Genomic DNA, 17,036 nt, shown 5'->3' with positions numbered 1-17,036 from the left:
CAGCAAATATTTTTTCACCCAAACTGGATGATACTTTCAGGTAATGATCAGTACACTAAGGCGACTTGGTTCCCCAAATTTCGTTCTTCTATGTTGAAGCGTTCATTTCCAGTAACAGTTTGAATTTTTAGGTTTCACTCTGTTTTCTCCTATATTGATAGATGTGTTTGGAACTCTAAATCCAACACGGTTTGTGCTAGCTTCTTGAAACTTGACACAACAAAGTAGTTTCACGTTCTATCTCTACGTTTGGTTTCCTCTTGATGTAGCCCTAAGCAGTGACTGGCGAGAAACACTTTCATGGGAAGGGGTTGCCAAGCTTCCAAAAATTACGAATCTCCAGAAATCTCAGCAAATATTTTTTCACCCAAACTGGATGATACTTTCAGGTAATGATCAGTACACTAAGGCGACTTGGTTCCCCAAATTTCGGTCTTCTATGTTGAAGCGTTCATTTCCAGTAACAGTTTGAATTTTTAGGTTTCACTCTGTTTTCTCCTATATTGATAGATGTATTTGGAACTCTAAATCCAACACGGTTTGTGCTAGCTTCTTGAAACTTGACACAACAAAGTAGTCTAACGTTCTATCTCTACGTTTTGTTTCCTCTTAATGGAGCCCTAAGCAGTGACTGGCGAGAAACCCTTTCATGGAAGGGGGTTGCCAAGCTTCCAAAAATTACGAATCTCCAGAAATCTCAGCAAATATTTTTTCACCCAAACTGGATGATACTTTCAGGTAATGATCAGTAAACTAAGGCGACTTGGTTCCCCAAATTTCGTTCTTCTATGTTGAAGCGTTCATTTCCAGTAACAGTTTGAATTTTTAGGTTTCACTCTGTTTTCTCCTATATTGATAGATGTATTTGGAACTCTAAATCCAACACGGTTTGTGCTAGCTTCTTGAAACTTGACACAACAAAGTAGTTTCACGTTCTATCTCTATGTTTTGTTTCCTCTTGATGTAGCCCTAAGCAGTGACTGGCGAGAAACACTTTCATGGGAAGGGGTTGCCAAGCTTCCAAAAATTACGAATCTCCAGAAATCTCAGCAAATATTTTTTCACCCAAACTGGATGATACTTTCAGGTAATGATCAGTACACTAAGGCGACTTGGTTCCCCAAATTTCGTTCTTCTATGTTGAAGCGTTCATTTCCAGTAACAGTTTGAATTTTTAGGTTTCACTCTGTTTTCTCCTATATTGATAGATGTGTTTGGAACTCTAAATCCAACACGGTTTGTGCTAGCTTCTTGAAACTTGACACAACAAAGTAGTTTCACGTTCTATCTCTACGTTTGGTTTCCTCTTGATGTAGCCCTAAGCAGTGACTGGCGAGAAACACTTTCATGGGAAGGGGTTGCCAAGCTTCCAAAAATTACGAATCTCCAGAAATCTCAGCAAATATTTTTTCACCCAAACTGGATGATACTTTCAGGTAATGATCAGTACACTAAGGCGACTTGGTTCCCCAAATTTCGGTCTTCTATGTTGAAGCGTTCATTTCCAATAACAGTTTGAATTTTTAGGTTTCACTCTCTTTTCTCCTATATTGATAGATGTATTTGGAACTCTAAATCCAACACGGTTTGTGCTAGCTTCTTGAAACTTGACACAACAAAGTAGTTTCACGTTCTATATCTACGTTTTGTTTCCTCTTGATGTAGCCCTAAGCAGTGACTGGCGAGAAACACTTTCATAGGAAGGGGTTGCCAAGCTTCCAAAAATTACGAATCTCCAGAAATCTCAACAAATATTTTTTCACCCAAACTGGATGATACTTTCAGGTAATGATCAGTACACTAAGGCGACTTGGTTCCCCAAATTTCGTTCTTCTATGTTGAAGCGTTCATTTCCAGTAACAGTTTGAATTTTTAGGTTTCACTCTGTTTTCTCCTATATTGATAGATGTATTTGGAACTCTAAATCCAACACGGTTTGTGCTAGCTTCTTGAAACTTGACACAACAAAGTAGTTTCACGTTCTATCTCTATGTTTTGTTTCCTCTTGATGTAGCCCTAAGCAGTGACTGGCGAGAAACACTTTCATGGGAAGGGGTTGCCAAGCTTCCAAAAATTACGAATCTCCAGAAATCTCAGCAAATATTTTTTCACCCAAACTGGATGATACTTTCAGGTAATGATCAGTACACTAAGGCGACTTGGTTCCCCAAATTTCGTTCTTCTATGTTGAAGCGTTCATTTCCAGTAACAGTTTGAATTTTTAGGTTTCACTCTGTTTTCTCCTATATTGATAGATGTGTTTGGAACTCTAAATCCAACACGGTTTGTGCTAGCTTCTTGAAACTTGACACAACAAAGTAGTTTCACGTTCTATCTCTACGTTTTGTTTCCTCTTGATGTAGCCCTAAGCAGTGACTGGCGAGAAACACTTTCATGGGAAGGGGTTGCCAAGCTTCCAAAAATTACGAATCTCCAGAAATCTCAGCAAATATTTTTTCACCCAAACTGGATGATACTTTCAGGTAATGATCAGTACACTAAGGCGACTTGGTTCCCCAAATTTCGTTCTTCTATGTTGAAGCGTTCATTTCCAGTAACAGTTTGAATTTTTAGGTTTCACTCTGTTTTCTCCTATATTGATAGATGTGTTTGGAACTCTAAATCCAACACGGTTTGTGCTAGCTTCTTGAAACTTGACACAACAAAGTAGTTTCACGTTCTATCTCTACGTTTTGTTTCCTCTTGATGTAGCCCTAAGCAGTGACTGGCGAGAAACACTTTCATGGGAAGGGGTTGCCAAGCTTCCAAAAATTACGAATCTCCAGAAATCTCAGCAAATATTTTTTCACCCAAACTGGATGATACTTTCAGGTAATGATCAGTACACTAAGGCGACTTGGTTCCCCAAATTTCGTTCTTCTATGTTGAAGCGTTCATTTCCAGTAACAGTTTGAATTTTTAGGTTTCACTCTGTTTTCTCCTATATTGATAGATGTGTTTGGAACTCTAAATCCAACACGGTTTGTGCTAGCTTCTTGAAACTTGACACAACAAAGTAGTTTCACGTTCTATCTCTACGTTTGGTTTCCTCTTGATGTAGCCCTAAGCAGTGACTGGCGAGAAACACTTTCATGGGAAGGGGTTGCCAAGCTTCCAAAAATTACGAATCTCCAGAAATCTCAGCAAATATTTTTTCACCCAAACTGGATGATACTTTCAGGTAATGATCAGTACACTAAGGCGACTTGGTTCCCCAAATTTCGGTCTTCTATGTTGAAGCGTTCATTTCCAATAACAGTTTGAATTTTTAGGTTTCACTCTCTTTTCTCCTATATTGATAGATGTATTTGGAACTCTAAATCCAACACGGTTTGTGCTAGCTTCTTGAAACTTGACACAACAAAGTAGTTTCACGTTCTATATCTACGTTTTGTTTCCTCTTGATGTAGCCCTAAGCAGTGACTGGCGAGAAACACTTTCATGGGAAGGGGTTGCCAAGCTTCCAAAAATTACGAATCTCCAGAAATCTCAGCAAATATTTTTTCACCCAAACTGGATGATACTTTCAGGTAATGATCAGTACACTAAGGCGACTTGGTTCCCCAAATTTCGTTCTTCTATGTTGAAGCGTTCATTTCCAGTAACAGTTTGAATTTTTAGGTTTCACTCTGTTTCCTCCTATATTGATAGATGTATTTGGAACTCTAAATCCAACACGGTTTGTGCTAGCTTCTTGAAACTTGACACAACAAAGTAGTTTCACGTTCTATCTCTACGTTTTGTTTCCTCTTGATGTAGCCCTAAGCAGTGACTGGCGAGAAACACTTTCATGGGAAGGGGTTGCCAAGCTTCCAAAAATTACGAATCTCCAGAAATCTCAGCAAATATTTTTTCACCCAAACTGGATGATACTTTCAGGTAATGATCAGTACACTAAGGCGACTTGGTTCCCCAAATTTCGTTCTTCTATGTTGAAGCGTTCATTTCCAGTAACAGTTTGAATTTTTAGGTTTCACTCTGTTTTCTCCTATATTGATAGATGTGTTTGGAACTCTAAATCCAACACGGTTTGTGCTAGCTTCTTGAAACTTGACACAACAAAGTAGTTTCACGTTCTATCTCTACGTTTGGTTTCCTCTTGATGTAGCCCTAAGCAGTGACTGGCGAGAAACACTTTCATGGGAAGGGGTTGCCAAGCTTCCAAAAATTACGAATCTCCAGAAATCTCAGCAAATATTTTTTCACCCAAACTGGATGATACTTTCAGGTAATGATCAGTACACTAAGGCGACTTGGTTCCCCAAATTTCGGTCTTCTATGTTGAAGCGTTCATTTCCAATAACAGTTTGAATTTTTAGGTTTCACTCTCTTTTCTCCTATATTGATAGATGTATTTGGAACTCTAAATCCAACACGGTTTGTGCTAGCTTCTTGAAACTTGACACAACAAAGTAGTTTCACGTTCTATCTCTACGTTTGGTTTCCTCTTGATGTAGCCCTAAGCAGTGACTGGCGAGAAACACTTTCATGGGAAGGGGTTGCCAAGCTTCCAAAAATTACGAATCTCCAGAAATCTCAGCAAATATTTTTTCACCCAAACTGGATGATACTTTCAGGTAATGATCAGTACACTAAGGCGACTTGGTTCCCCAAATTTCGTTCTTCTATGTTGAAGCGTTCATTTCCAGTAACAGTTTGAATTTTTAGGTTTCACTCTGTTTTCTCCTATATTGATAGATGTATTTGGAACTCTAAATCCAACACGGTTTGTGCTAGCTTCTTGAAACTTGACACAACAAAGTAGTCTCACGTTCTATCTCTACGTTTTGTTTCCTCTTAATGGAGCCCTAAGCAGTGACTGGCGAGAAACCCTTTCATGGAAGGGGGTTGCCAAGCTTCCAAAAATTACGAATCTCCAGAAATCTCAGCAAATATTTTTTCACCCAAACTGGATGATACTTTCAGGTAATGATCAGTACACTAAGGCGACTTGGTTCCCCAAATTTCGTTCTTCTATGTTGAAGCGTTCATTTCCAGTAACAGTTTGAATTTTTAGGTTTCACTCTGTTTTCTCCTATATTGATAGATGTATTTGGAACTCTAAATCCAACACGGTTTGTGCTAGCTTCTTGAAACTTGACACAACAAAGTAGTTTCACGTTCTATCTCTATGTTTTGTTTCCTCTTGATGTAGCCCTAAGCAGTGACTGGCGAGAAACACTTTCATGGGAAGGGGTTGCCAAGCTTCCAAAAATTACGAATCTCCAGAAATCTCAGCAAATATTTTTTCACCCAAACTGGATGATACTTTCAGGTAATGATCAGTACACTAAGGCGACTTGGTTCCCCAAATTTCGTTCTTCTATGTTGAAGCGTTCATTTCCAGTAACAGTTTGAATTTTTAGGTTTCACTCTGTTTTCTCCTATATTGATAGATGTGTTTGGAACTCTAAATCCAACACGGTTTGTGCTAGCTTCTTGAAACTTGACACAACAAAGTAGTTTCACGTTCTATCTCTACGTTTTGTTTCCTCTTGATGTAGCCCTAAGCAGTGACTGGCGAGAAACACTTTCATGGGAAGGGGTTGCCAAGCTTCCAAAAATTACGAATCTCCAGAAATCTCAGCAAATATTTTTTCACCCAAACTGGATGATACTTTCAGGTAATGATCAGTACACTAAGGCGACTTGGTTCCCCAAATTTCGTTCTTCTATGTTGAAGCGTTCATTTCCAGTAACAGTTTGAATTTTTAGGTTTCACTCTGTTTTCTCCTATATTGATAGATGTGTTTGGAACTCTAAATCCAACACGGTTTGTGCTAGCTTCTTGAAACTTGACACAACAAAGTAGTTTCACGTTCTATCTCTACGTTTGGTTTCCTCTTGATGTAGCCCTAAGCAGTGACTGGCGAGAAACACTTTCATGGGAAGGGGTTGCCAAGCTTCCAAAAATTACGAATCTCCAGAAATCTCAGCAAATATTTTTTCACCCAAACTGGATGATACTTTCAGGTAATGATCAGTACACTAAGGCGACTTGGTTCCCCAAATTTCGGTCTTCTATGTTGAAGCGTTCATTTCCAATAACAGTTTGAATTTTTAGGTTTCACTCTCTTTTCTCCTATATTGATAGATGTATTTGGAACTCTAAATCCAACACGGTTTGTGCTAGCTTCTTGAAACTTGACACAACAAAGTAGTTTCACGTTCTATATCTACGTTTTGTTTCCTCTTGATGTAGCCCTAAGCAGTGACTGGCGAGAAACACTTTCATAGGAAGGGGTTGCCAAGCTTCCAAAAATTACGAATCTCCAGAAATCTCAGCAAATATTTTTTCACCCAAACTGGATGATACTTTCAGGTAATGATCAGTACACTAAGGCGACTTGGTTCCCCAAATTTCGTTCTTCTATGTTGAAGCGTTCATTTCCAGTAACAGTTTGAATTTTTAGGTTTCACTCTGTTTTCTCCTATATTGATAGATGTATTTGGAACTCTAAATCCAACACGGTTTGTGCTAGCTTCTTGAAACTTGACACAACAAAGTAGTCTCACGTTCTATCTCTACGTTTTGTTTCCTCTTAATGGAGCCCTAAGCAGTGACTGGCGAGAAACCCTTTCATGGAAGGGGGTTGCCAAGCTTCCAAAAATTACGAATCTCCAGAAATCTCAGCAAATATTTTTTCACCCAAACTGGATGATACTTTCAGGTAATGATCAGTAAACTAAGGCGACTTGGTTCCCCAAATTTCGTTCTTCTATGTTGAAGCGTTCATTTCCAGTAACAGTTTGAATTTTTAGGTTTCACTCTGTTTTCTCCTATATTGATAGATGTATTTGGAACTCTAAATCCAACACGGTTTGTGCTAGCTTCTTGAAACTTGACACAACAAAGTAGTTTCACGTTCTATCTCTATGTTTTGTTTCCTCTTGATGTAGCCCTAAGCAGTGACTGGCGAGAAACACTTTCATGGGAAGGGGTTGCCAAGCTTCCAAAAATTACGAATCTCCAGAAATCTCAGCAAATATTTTTTCACCCAAACTGGATGATACTTTCAGGTAATGATCAGTACACTAAGGCGACTTGGTTCCCCAAATTTCGTTCTTCTATGTTGAAGCGTTCATTTCCAGTAACAGTTTGAATTTTTAGGTTTCACTCTGTTTTCTCCTATATTGATAGATGTGTTTGGAACTCTAAATCCAACACGGTTTGTGCTAGCTTCTTGAAACTTGACACAACAAAGTAGTTTCACGTTCTATCTCTACGTTTTGTTTCCTCTTGATGTAGCCCTAAGCAGTGACTGGCGAGAAACACTTTCATGGGAAGGGGTTGCCAAGCTTCCAAAAATTACGAATCTCCAGAAATCTCAGCAAATATTTTTTCACCCAAACTGGATGATACTTTCAGGTAATGATCAGTACACTAAGGCGACTTGGTTCCCCAAATTTCGTTCTTCTATGTTGAAGCGTTCATTTCCAGTAACAGTTTGAATTTTTAGGTTTCACTCTGTTTTCTCCTATATTGATAGATGTGTTTGGAACTCTAAATCCAACACGGTTTGTGCTAGCTTCTTGAAACTTGACACAACAAAGTAGTTTCACGTTCTATCTCTACGTTTGGTTTCCTCTTGATGTAGCCCTAAGCAGTGACTGGCGAGAAACACTTTCATGGGAAGGGGTTGCCAAGCTTCCAAAAATTACGAATCTCCAGAAATCTCAGCAAATATTTTTTCACCCAAACTGGATGATACTTTCAGGTAATGATCAGTACACTAAGGCGACTTGGTTCCCCAAATTTCGGTCTTCTATGTTGAAGCGTTCATTTCCAATAACAGTTTGAATTTTTAGGTTTCACTCTCTTTTCTCCTATATTGATAGATGTATTTGGAACTCTAAATCCAACACGGTTTGTGCTAGCTTCTTGAAACTTGACACAACAAAGTAGTTTCACGTTCTATATCTACGTTTTGTTTCCTCTTGATGTAGCCCTAAGCAGTGACTGGCGAGAAACACTTTCATGGGAAGGGGTTGCCAAGCTTCCAAAAATTACGAATCTCCAGAAATCTCAGCAAATATTTTTTCACCCAAACTGGATGATACTTTCAGGTAATGATCAGTACACTAAGGCGACTTGGTTCCCCAAATTTCGTTCTTCTATGTTGAAGCATTCATTTCCAGTAACAGTTTGAATTTTTAGGTTTCACTCTGTTTCCTCCTATATTGATAGATGTATTTGGAACTCTAAATCCAACACGGTTTGTGCTAGCTTCTTGAAACTTGACACAACAAAGTAGTTTCACGTTCTATCTCTATGTATTGTTTCCTCTTGATGTAGCCCTAAGCAGTGACTGGCGAGAAACACTTTCATGGGAAGGGGTTGCCAAGCTTCCAAAAATTACGAATCTCCAGAAATCTCAGCAAATATTTTTTCACCCAAACTGGATGATACTTTCAGGTAATGATCAGTACACTAAGGCGACTTGGTTCCCCAAATTTCGTTCTTCTATGTTGAAGCGTTCATTTCCAGTAACAGTTTGAATTTTTAGGTTTCACTCTGTTTTCTCCTATATTGATAGATGTGTTTGGAACTCTAAATCCAACACGGTTTGTGCTAGCTTCTTGAAACTTGACACAACAAAGTAGTTTCACGTTCTATATCTACGTTTTGTTTCCTCTTGATGTAGCCCTAAGCAGTGACTGGCGAGAAACACTTTCATAGGAAGGGGTTGCCAAGCTTCCAAAAATTACGAATCTCCATAAATCTCAGCAAATATTTTTTCACCCAAACTGGATGATACTTTCAGGTAATGATCAGTACACTAAGGTGACTTGGTTCCCCAAATTTCGTTCTTCTATGTTGAAGCGTTCATTTCCAGTAACAGTTTGAATTTTTAGGTTTCACTCCGTTTTCTCCTATATTTATAGAGGTATTTGGAACTCTAAATCCAACACGGTTTGTGCTAGCTTCTTGAAACTTGTCACAATAAAGTAGTTTCACGTTGTATATCTACGTTTTGTTTCCTCTTGATGTAGCCCTAAGCAGTGACTGGCGAGAAACACTTTCATGGGAAGGGGTTGCCAAGCTTCCAAAAATTACGAATCTCCAGAAATCTCAGCAAATATTTTTTCACCCAAACTGGATGATACTTTCAGGTAATGATCAGTACACTAAGGCGACTTGGTTCCCCAAATTTCGTTCTTCTATGTTGAAGCGTTCATTTCCAGTAACAGTTTGAATTTTTAGGTTTTACTCTGTTTTCTCCTATATTGATAGATGTATTTGGAACTCTAAATCCAACACGGTTTGTGCTAGCTTCTTGAAACTTGACACAACAAAGTAGTCTCACGTTCTATCTCTACGTTTTGTTTCCTCTTAATGGAGCCCTAAGCAGTGACTGGCGAGAAACCCTTTCATGGAAGGGGGTTGCCAAGCTTCCAAAAATTACGAATCTCCAGAAATCTCAGCAAATATTTTTTCACCCAAACTGGATGATACTTTCAGGTAATGATCAGTAAACTAAGGCGACTTGGTTCCCCAAATTTCGTTCTTCTATGTTGAAGCGTTCATTTCCAGTAACAGTTTGAATTTTTAGGTTTCACTCTGTTTTCTCCTATATTGATAGATGTATTTGGAACTCTAAATCCAACACGGTTTGTGCTAGCTTCTTGAAACTTGACACAACAAAGTAGTTTCACGTTCTATCTCTACGTTTTGTTTCCTCTTGATGTAGCCCTAAGCAGTGACTGGCGAGAAACACTTTCATGGGAAGGGGTTGCCAAGCTTCCAAAAATTACGAATCTCCAGAAATCTCAGCAAATATTTTTTCACTCAAACTGGATGATACTTTCAGGTAATGATCAGTACACTAAGGCGACTTGGTTCCCCAAATTTCGTTCTTCTATGTTGAAGCGTTCATTTCCAGTAACAGTTTGAATTTTTAGGTTTCACTCTGTTTTCTCCTATATTGATAGATGTATTTGGAACTCTAAATCCAACACGGTTTGTGCTAGCTTCTTGAAACTTGACACAACAAAGTAGTTTCACGTTCTATCTCTACGTTTTGTTTCCTCTTGATGTAGCCCTAAGCAGTGACTGGCGAGAAACACTTTCATGGGAAGGGGTTGCCAAGCTTCCAAAAATTACGAATCTCCAGAAATCTCAGCAAATATTGTTTCACCCAAACTGGATGATACTTTCAGGTAATGATCAGTACACTAAGGCGACTTGGTTCCCCAAATTTCGTTCTTCTATGTTGAAGCGTTCATTTCCAGTAACAGTTTGAATTTTTAGGTTTCACTCTGTTTTCTCCTATATTGATAGATGTATTTGGAACTCTAAATCCAACACGGTTTGTGCTAGCTTCTTGAAACTTGACACAACAAAGTAGTTTCACGTTCTATCTCTACGTTTTTTTTTCCTCTTGATGTAGCTCTAAGCAGTGACTGGCGAGAAAAACTTTCATGGGAAGGGGTTGCCAAGCTTCCAAAAATTACGAATCTCCAGAAATCTCAGCAAATATTTTTTCACCCAAACTGGATGATACTTTCAGGTAATGATCAGTACACTAAGGCGACTTGGTTCCCCAAATTTCGTTCTTCTATGTTGAAGCGTTCATTTCCAGTAACAGTTTGAATTTTTAGGTTTCACTCTGTTTTCTCCTATATTGATAGATGTATTTGGAACTCTAAATCCAACACGGTTTGTGCTAGCTTCTTGAAACTTGACACAACAAAGTAGTTTCACTTTCTATCTCTACGTTTTGATTCCCCTAAAGTAGCTCTAAGCAGTGACCTGCGAGAAACCATTTCATGGAACGGGGTTGCCAAGCTTCCAAAAATTACGAATCTCCAGAAATCTCAGCAAATATTTTTTCACCCAAACTGGATGATACTTTCAGGTAATGATCAGTACACTAAGGCGACTTGGTTCCCCAAATTTCGTTCTTCTATGTTGAAGCGTTCATTTCCAGTAACAGTTTGAATTTTTAGGTTTCACTCTGTTTTCTCCTATATTGATAGATGTATTTGGAACTCTAAATCCAACACGGTTTGTGCTAGCTTCTTGAAACTTGACACAACAAAGTAGTTTCACGTTCTATCTCTACGTTTTATTTCCTCTTGATGTAGCCCTAAGCAGTGACTGGCGAGAAACACTTTCATGGGAAGGGGTTGCCAAGCTTCCAAAAATTACGAATCTCCAGAAATCTCAGCAAATATTGTTTCACCCAAACTGGATGATACTTTCAGGTAATGATCAGTACACTAAGGCGACGTGGTTCCCCAAATTTCGTTCTTCTATGTTGAAGCGTTCATTTCCAGTAACAGTTTGAATTTTTAGGTTTCACTCTGTTTTCTCCTATATTGATAGATGTATTTGGAACTCTAAATCCAACACGGGTTGTGCTAGCTTCTTGAAACTTGACACAACAAAGTAGTTTCACGTTCTATCTCTACATTTTGTTTCCTCTTGATGTAGCCCTAAGCAGTGACTGGCGAGAAACACTTTCATGGGAAGGGGTTGCCAAGCTTCCAAAAATTACGAATCTCCAGAAATCTCAGCAAATATTTTTTCACCCAAACTGGATGATACTTTCAGGTAATGATCAGTACACTAAGGCGACTTGGTTCCCCAAATTTCGTTCTTCTATGTTGAAGCGTTCATTTCCAGTAACAGTTTGAATTTTTAGGTTTCACTCTGTTTTCTCCTATATTGATAGATGTATTTGGAACTCTAAATCCAACACGGTTTGTGCTAGCTTCTTGAAACTTGACACAACAAACTAGTTTCACGTTCTATCTCTACGTTTTGTTTCCTCTTGATGTAGCCCTAAGCAGTGACTGGCGAGAAACACTTTCATGGGAAGGGGTTGCCAAGCTTCCAAAAATTACGAATCTCCAGAAATCTCAGCAAATATTGTTTCACCCAAACTGGATGATACTTTCAGGTAATGATCAGTACACTAAGGCGACTTGGTTCCCCAAATTTCGTTCTTCTATGTTGAAGCGTTCATTTCCAGTAACAGTTTGAATTTTTAGGTTTCACTCTGTTTTCTCCTATATTGATAGATGTATTTGGAACTCTAAATCCAACACGGTTTGTGCTAGCTTCTTGAAACTTGACACAACAAAGTAGTTTCACGTTCTATCTCTACGTTTTTTTTTCCTCTTGATGTAGCTCTAAGCAGTGACTGGCGAGAAACACTTTCATGGGAAGGGGTTGCCAAGCTTCCAAAAATTACGAATCTCCAGAAATCTCAGCAAATATTTTTTCACCCAAACTGGATGATACTTTCAGGTAATGATCAGTACACTAAGGCGACTTGGTTCCCCAAATTTCGTTCTTCTATGTTGAAGCGTTCATTTCCAGTAACAGTTTGAATTTTTAGGTTTCACTCTGTTTTCTCCTATATTGATAGATGTATTTGGAACTCTAAATCCAACACGGTTTGTGCTAGCTTCTTGAAACTTGACACAACAAAGTAGTTTCACTTTCTATCTCTACGTTTTGATTCCCCTGAAGTAGCTCTAAGCAGTGACCTGCGAGAAACCATTTCATGGAACGGGGTTGCCAAGCTTCCAAAAATTACGAATCTCCAGAAATCTCAGCAAATATTTTTTCACCCAAACTGGATGATACTTTCAGGTAATGATCAGTACACTAAGGCGACTTGGTTCCCCAAATTTCGTTCTTCTATATTGAAGCGTTCATTTCCAGTAACAGTTTGAATTTTTAGGTTTCACTCTGTTTTCTCCTATATTGATAGATGTATTTGGAACTCTAAAACCAACACGGTTTGTGCTAGCTTCTTGAAACTTGACACAACAAAGTAGATTCACGTTCTATCTCTACGTTTTGTTTCCTCTTGATGTAGCCCTAAGCAGTGACTGGCGAGAAACCCTTTCATGGAACGGGGTTGCCAAGCTTCCAAATATTACGAATCTCCAGAAATCTCAGCAAATATTTTTTCACCCAAACTGGATGATACTTTCAGGTAATGATCAGGACACTAAGGCGACTTGGTTCCCCAAATTTCGTTCTTCTATGTTGAAGCGTTCATTTCCAGTAACAGTTTCAATTTTTAGGTTTCACTCTGTTTTCTCCTATATTGATAGATGTATTTGGAACTCTAAATCCAACACGGTTTGTGCTAGCTTCTTGAAACTTGACACAACAAAGTAGTTTCACGTTCTATCTCTACGTTTTGTTTCCTCTTGATGTAGCCCTAAGCAGTGACTGGCGAGAAACACTTTCATGGGAAGGGGTTGCCAAGCTTCCAAAAATTACGAATCTCCAGAAATCTCAGCAAATATTTTTTCACCCAAACTGGATGATACTTTCAGGTAATGATCAGTACACTAAGGCGACTTGGTTCCCCAAATTTCATTCTTCTATGTTGAAGCGTTCATTTCCAGTAACAGTTTGAATTTTTAGGTTTCACTCTGTTTTCTCCTATATTGATAGTTGTATTTGGAACTCTAAATCCAACACGGTTTGTGCTAGCTTCTTGAAACTTGACACAACAAAGTAGTTTCACGTTCTATCTCTACATTTTGTTTCCTCTTGATGTAGCCCTAAGCAGTGACTGGCGAGAACCACTTTCATGGGAAGGGGTTGCCAAGCTTCCAAAAATTACGAATCTCCAGAAATCTCAGCAAATATTGTTTCACCCAAACTGGATGATACTTTCAGGTAATGATCAGTACACTAAGGCGACTTGGTTCCCCAAATTTCGTTCTTCTATGTTGAAGCGTTCATTTCCAGTAACAGTTTGAATTTTTAGGTTTCACTCTGTTTTCTCCTATATTGATAGATGTATTTGGAACTCTAAATCCAACATGGGTTGTGCTAGCTTCTTGAAACTTGACACAACAAAGTAGTTTCACGTTCTATCTCTACATTTTGTTTCCTCTTGATGTAGCCCTAAGCAGTGACTGGCGAGAAACACTTTCATGGGAAGGGGTTGCCAAGCTTCCAAAAATTACGAATCTCCAGAAATCTCAGCAAATATTTTTTCACCCAAACTGGATGATACTTTCAGGTAATGATCAGTACACTAAGGCGACTTGGTTCCCCAAATTTCGTTCTTCTATGTTGAAGCGTTCATTTCCAGTAACAGTTTGAATTTTTAGGTTTCACTCTGTTTTCTCCTATATTGATAGATGTATTTGGAACTCTAAATCCAACACGGTTTGTGCTAGCTTCTTGAAACTTGACACAACAAACTAGTTTCACTTTCTATCTCTACGTTTTGTTTCCTCTTGATGTAGCCCTAAGCAGTGACTGGCGAGAAACACTTTCATGGGAAGGGGTTGCCAAGCTTCCAAAAATTACGAATCTGCAGAAATCTCAGCAAATATTGTTTCACCCAAACTGGATGATACTTTCAGGTAATGATCAGTACACTAAGGCGACTTGGTTCCCCAAATTTCGTTCTTCTATGTTGAAGCGTTCATTTCCAGTAACAGTTTGAATTTTTAGGTTTCACTCTGTTTTCTCCTATATTGATAGATGTATTTGGAACTCTAAATCCAACACGGTTTGTGCTAGCTTCTTGAAACTTGACACAACAAAGTAGTTTCACGTTCTATCTCTACGTTTTTTTTTCCTCTTGATGTAGCTCTAAGCAGTGACTGGCGAGAAAAACTTTCATGGGAAGGGGTTGCCAAGCTTCCAAAAATTACGAATCTCCAGAAATCTCAGCAAATATTTTTTCACCCAAACTGGATGATACTTTCAGGTAATGATCAGTACACTAAGGCGACTTGGTTCCCTAAATTTCGTTCTTCTATATTGAAACGTTCATTTCCAGTAACAGTTTGAATTTTTAGGTTTCACTCTGTTTTCTCCTATATTGATAGATGTATTTGGAACTCTAAAACCAACACGGTTTGTGCTAGCTTCTTGAAACTTGACACAACAAAGTAGATTCACGTTCTATCTCTACATTTTGTTTCCTCTTCATGTAGCCCTAAGCAGTGACTGGCGAGAAACCCTTTCATGGAACGGGGTTGCCAAGCTTCCAAATATTACGAATCTCCAGAAATCTCAGCAAATATTTTTTCACCCAAACTGGATGATACTTTCAGGTAATGATCAGTACACTAAGGCGACTTGGTTCCCCAAATTTCGTTCTTCTATGTTGAAGCGTTCATTTCCAGTAACAGTTTCAATTTTTAGGTTTCACTCTGTTTTCTCCTATATTGATAGATGTATTTGGAACTCTAAATCCAACACGGTTTGTGCTAGCTTCTTGAAACTTGACACAACAAAGTAGTTTCACGTTCTATCTCTACGTTTTGTTTCCTCTTGATGTAGCCCTAAGCAGTGACTGGCGAGAAACACTTTCATGGGAAGGGGTTGCCAAGCATCCAAATATTACGAATCTCCAGAAATCTCAGCAAATATTTTTTCACCCAAACTGGATGATACTTTCAGGTAATGATCAGTACACTAAGGCGACTTGGTTCCCCAAATTTCATTCTTCTATGTTGAAGCGTTCATTTCCAGTAACAGTTTGAATTTTTAGGTTTCACTCTGTTTTCTCCTATATTGATAGTTGTATTTGGAACTCTAAATCCAACACGGTTTGTGCTAGCTTCTTGAAACTTGACACAACAAAGTAGTTTCACGTTCTATCTCTACATTTTGTTTCCTCTTGATGTAGCCCAAAGCAGTGACTGGCGAGAACCACTTTCATGGGAAGGGGTTGCCAAGCTTCCAAAAATTACGAATCTCCAGAAATCTCAGCAAATATTTTTTCACCCAAACTGGATGATACTTTCAGGTAATGATCAGTACACTAAGGCGACTTGGTTCCCCAAATTTCGTTTTTCTATGTTGAAGCGTTCATTTCCAGTAACAGTTTGAATTTTTAGGTTTCACTCTGTTTTCTCCTATATTGATAGATGTATTTGGAACTCTAAATCCAACACGGTTTGTGCTAGCTTCTTGAAACTTGACACAACAAAGTAGTTTCACGTTCTATCTCTACGTTTTGTTTCCTCTTGATGTAGCCCTAAGCAGTGACTGGAGAGAAACCCTTTCATGGAACGGGGTTGCCAAGCTTCCAAAAATTACGAATCTCCAGAAATCTCAGCAAATATTTTTTCACCCAAACTGGATGATACTTTCAGGTAATGATCAGTACACTAAGGCGACTTGGTTCCCCAAATTTCGTTCTTCTATGTTGAAGCGTTCATTTCCAGTAACAGTTTGAATTTTTAGGTTTCACTCTGTTTTCTCCTATATTGATAGAGGTATTTGGAACTCTAAATACAACACGGTTTGTGCTAGCTTCTTGAAACTTGTCACAACAAAGTAGTTTCACGTTCTATATCTACGTTTTGTTTCCTCTTGATGTAGCCCTAAGCAGTGACTGGCGAGAAACACTTTCATGGGAAGGGGTTGCCAAGCTTCCAAAAATTACGAATCTCCAGAAATCTCAGCAAATATTTTTTCACCCAAACTGGATGATACTTTCAGGTAATGATCAGTACACTAAGGCGACTTGGTTCCCCAAATTTCGTTTTTCTATGTTGAAGCGTTCATTTCCAGTAACAGTTTGAATTTTTAGGTTTCACTCTGTTTTCTCCTATATTGATAGATGTATTTGGAACTCTAAATCCAACACGGTTTGTGCTAGCTTCTTGAAACTTGACACAACAAAGTAGTTTCACGTTCTATCTCTACGTTTTGTTTCATCTTGATGTAGCCCTAAGCAGTGACTGGAGAGAAACCCTTTCATGGAACGGGGTTGCCAAGCTTCCAAAAATTACGAATCTCCAGAAATCTCAGCAAATATTTTTTCACCCAAACTGGATGATACTTTCAGGTAATGATCAGTACACTAAGGCGACTTGGTTCCCCAAATTTCGTTCTTCTATGTTGAAGCGTTCATTTCCAGTAACAGTTTGAATTTTTAGGTTTCACTCTGTTTTCTCCTATATTGATAGAGGTATTTGGAACTCTAAATACAACACGGTTTGTGCTAGCTTCTTGAAACTTGTCACAACAAAGTAGTTTCACGTTCTATATCTACGTTTTGTTTCCTCTTGATGTAGCCCTAAGCAGTGAC

The sequence above is a fragment of the Spermophilus citellus genome, assembly GCF_964194105.1.
Source record: "Spermophilus citellus genome assembly, chromosome: 2".
Lineage (NCBI taxonomy): Eukaryota > Metazoa > Chordata > Mammalia > Rodentia > Sciuridae > Spermophilus > Spermophilus citellus.
Note: the sequence above shows the minus strand (reverse complement) of the source record.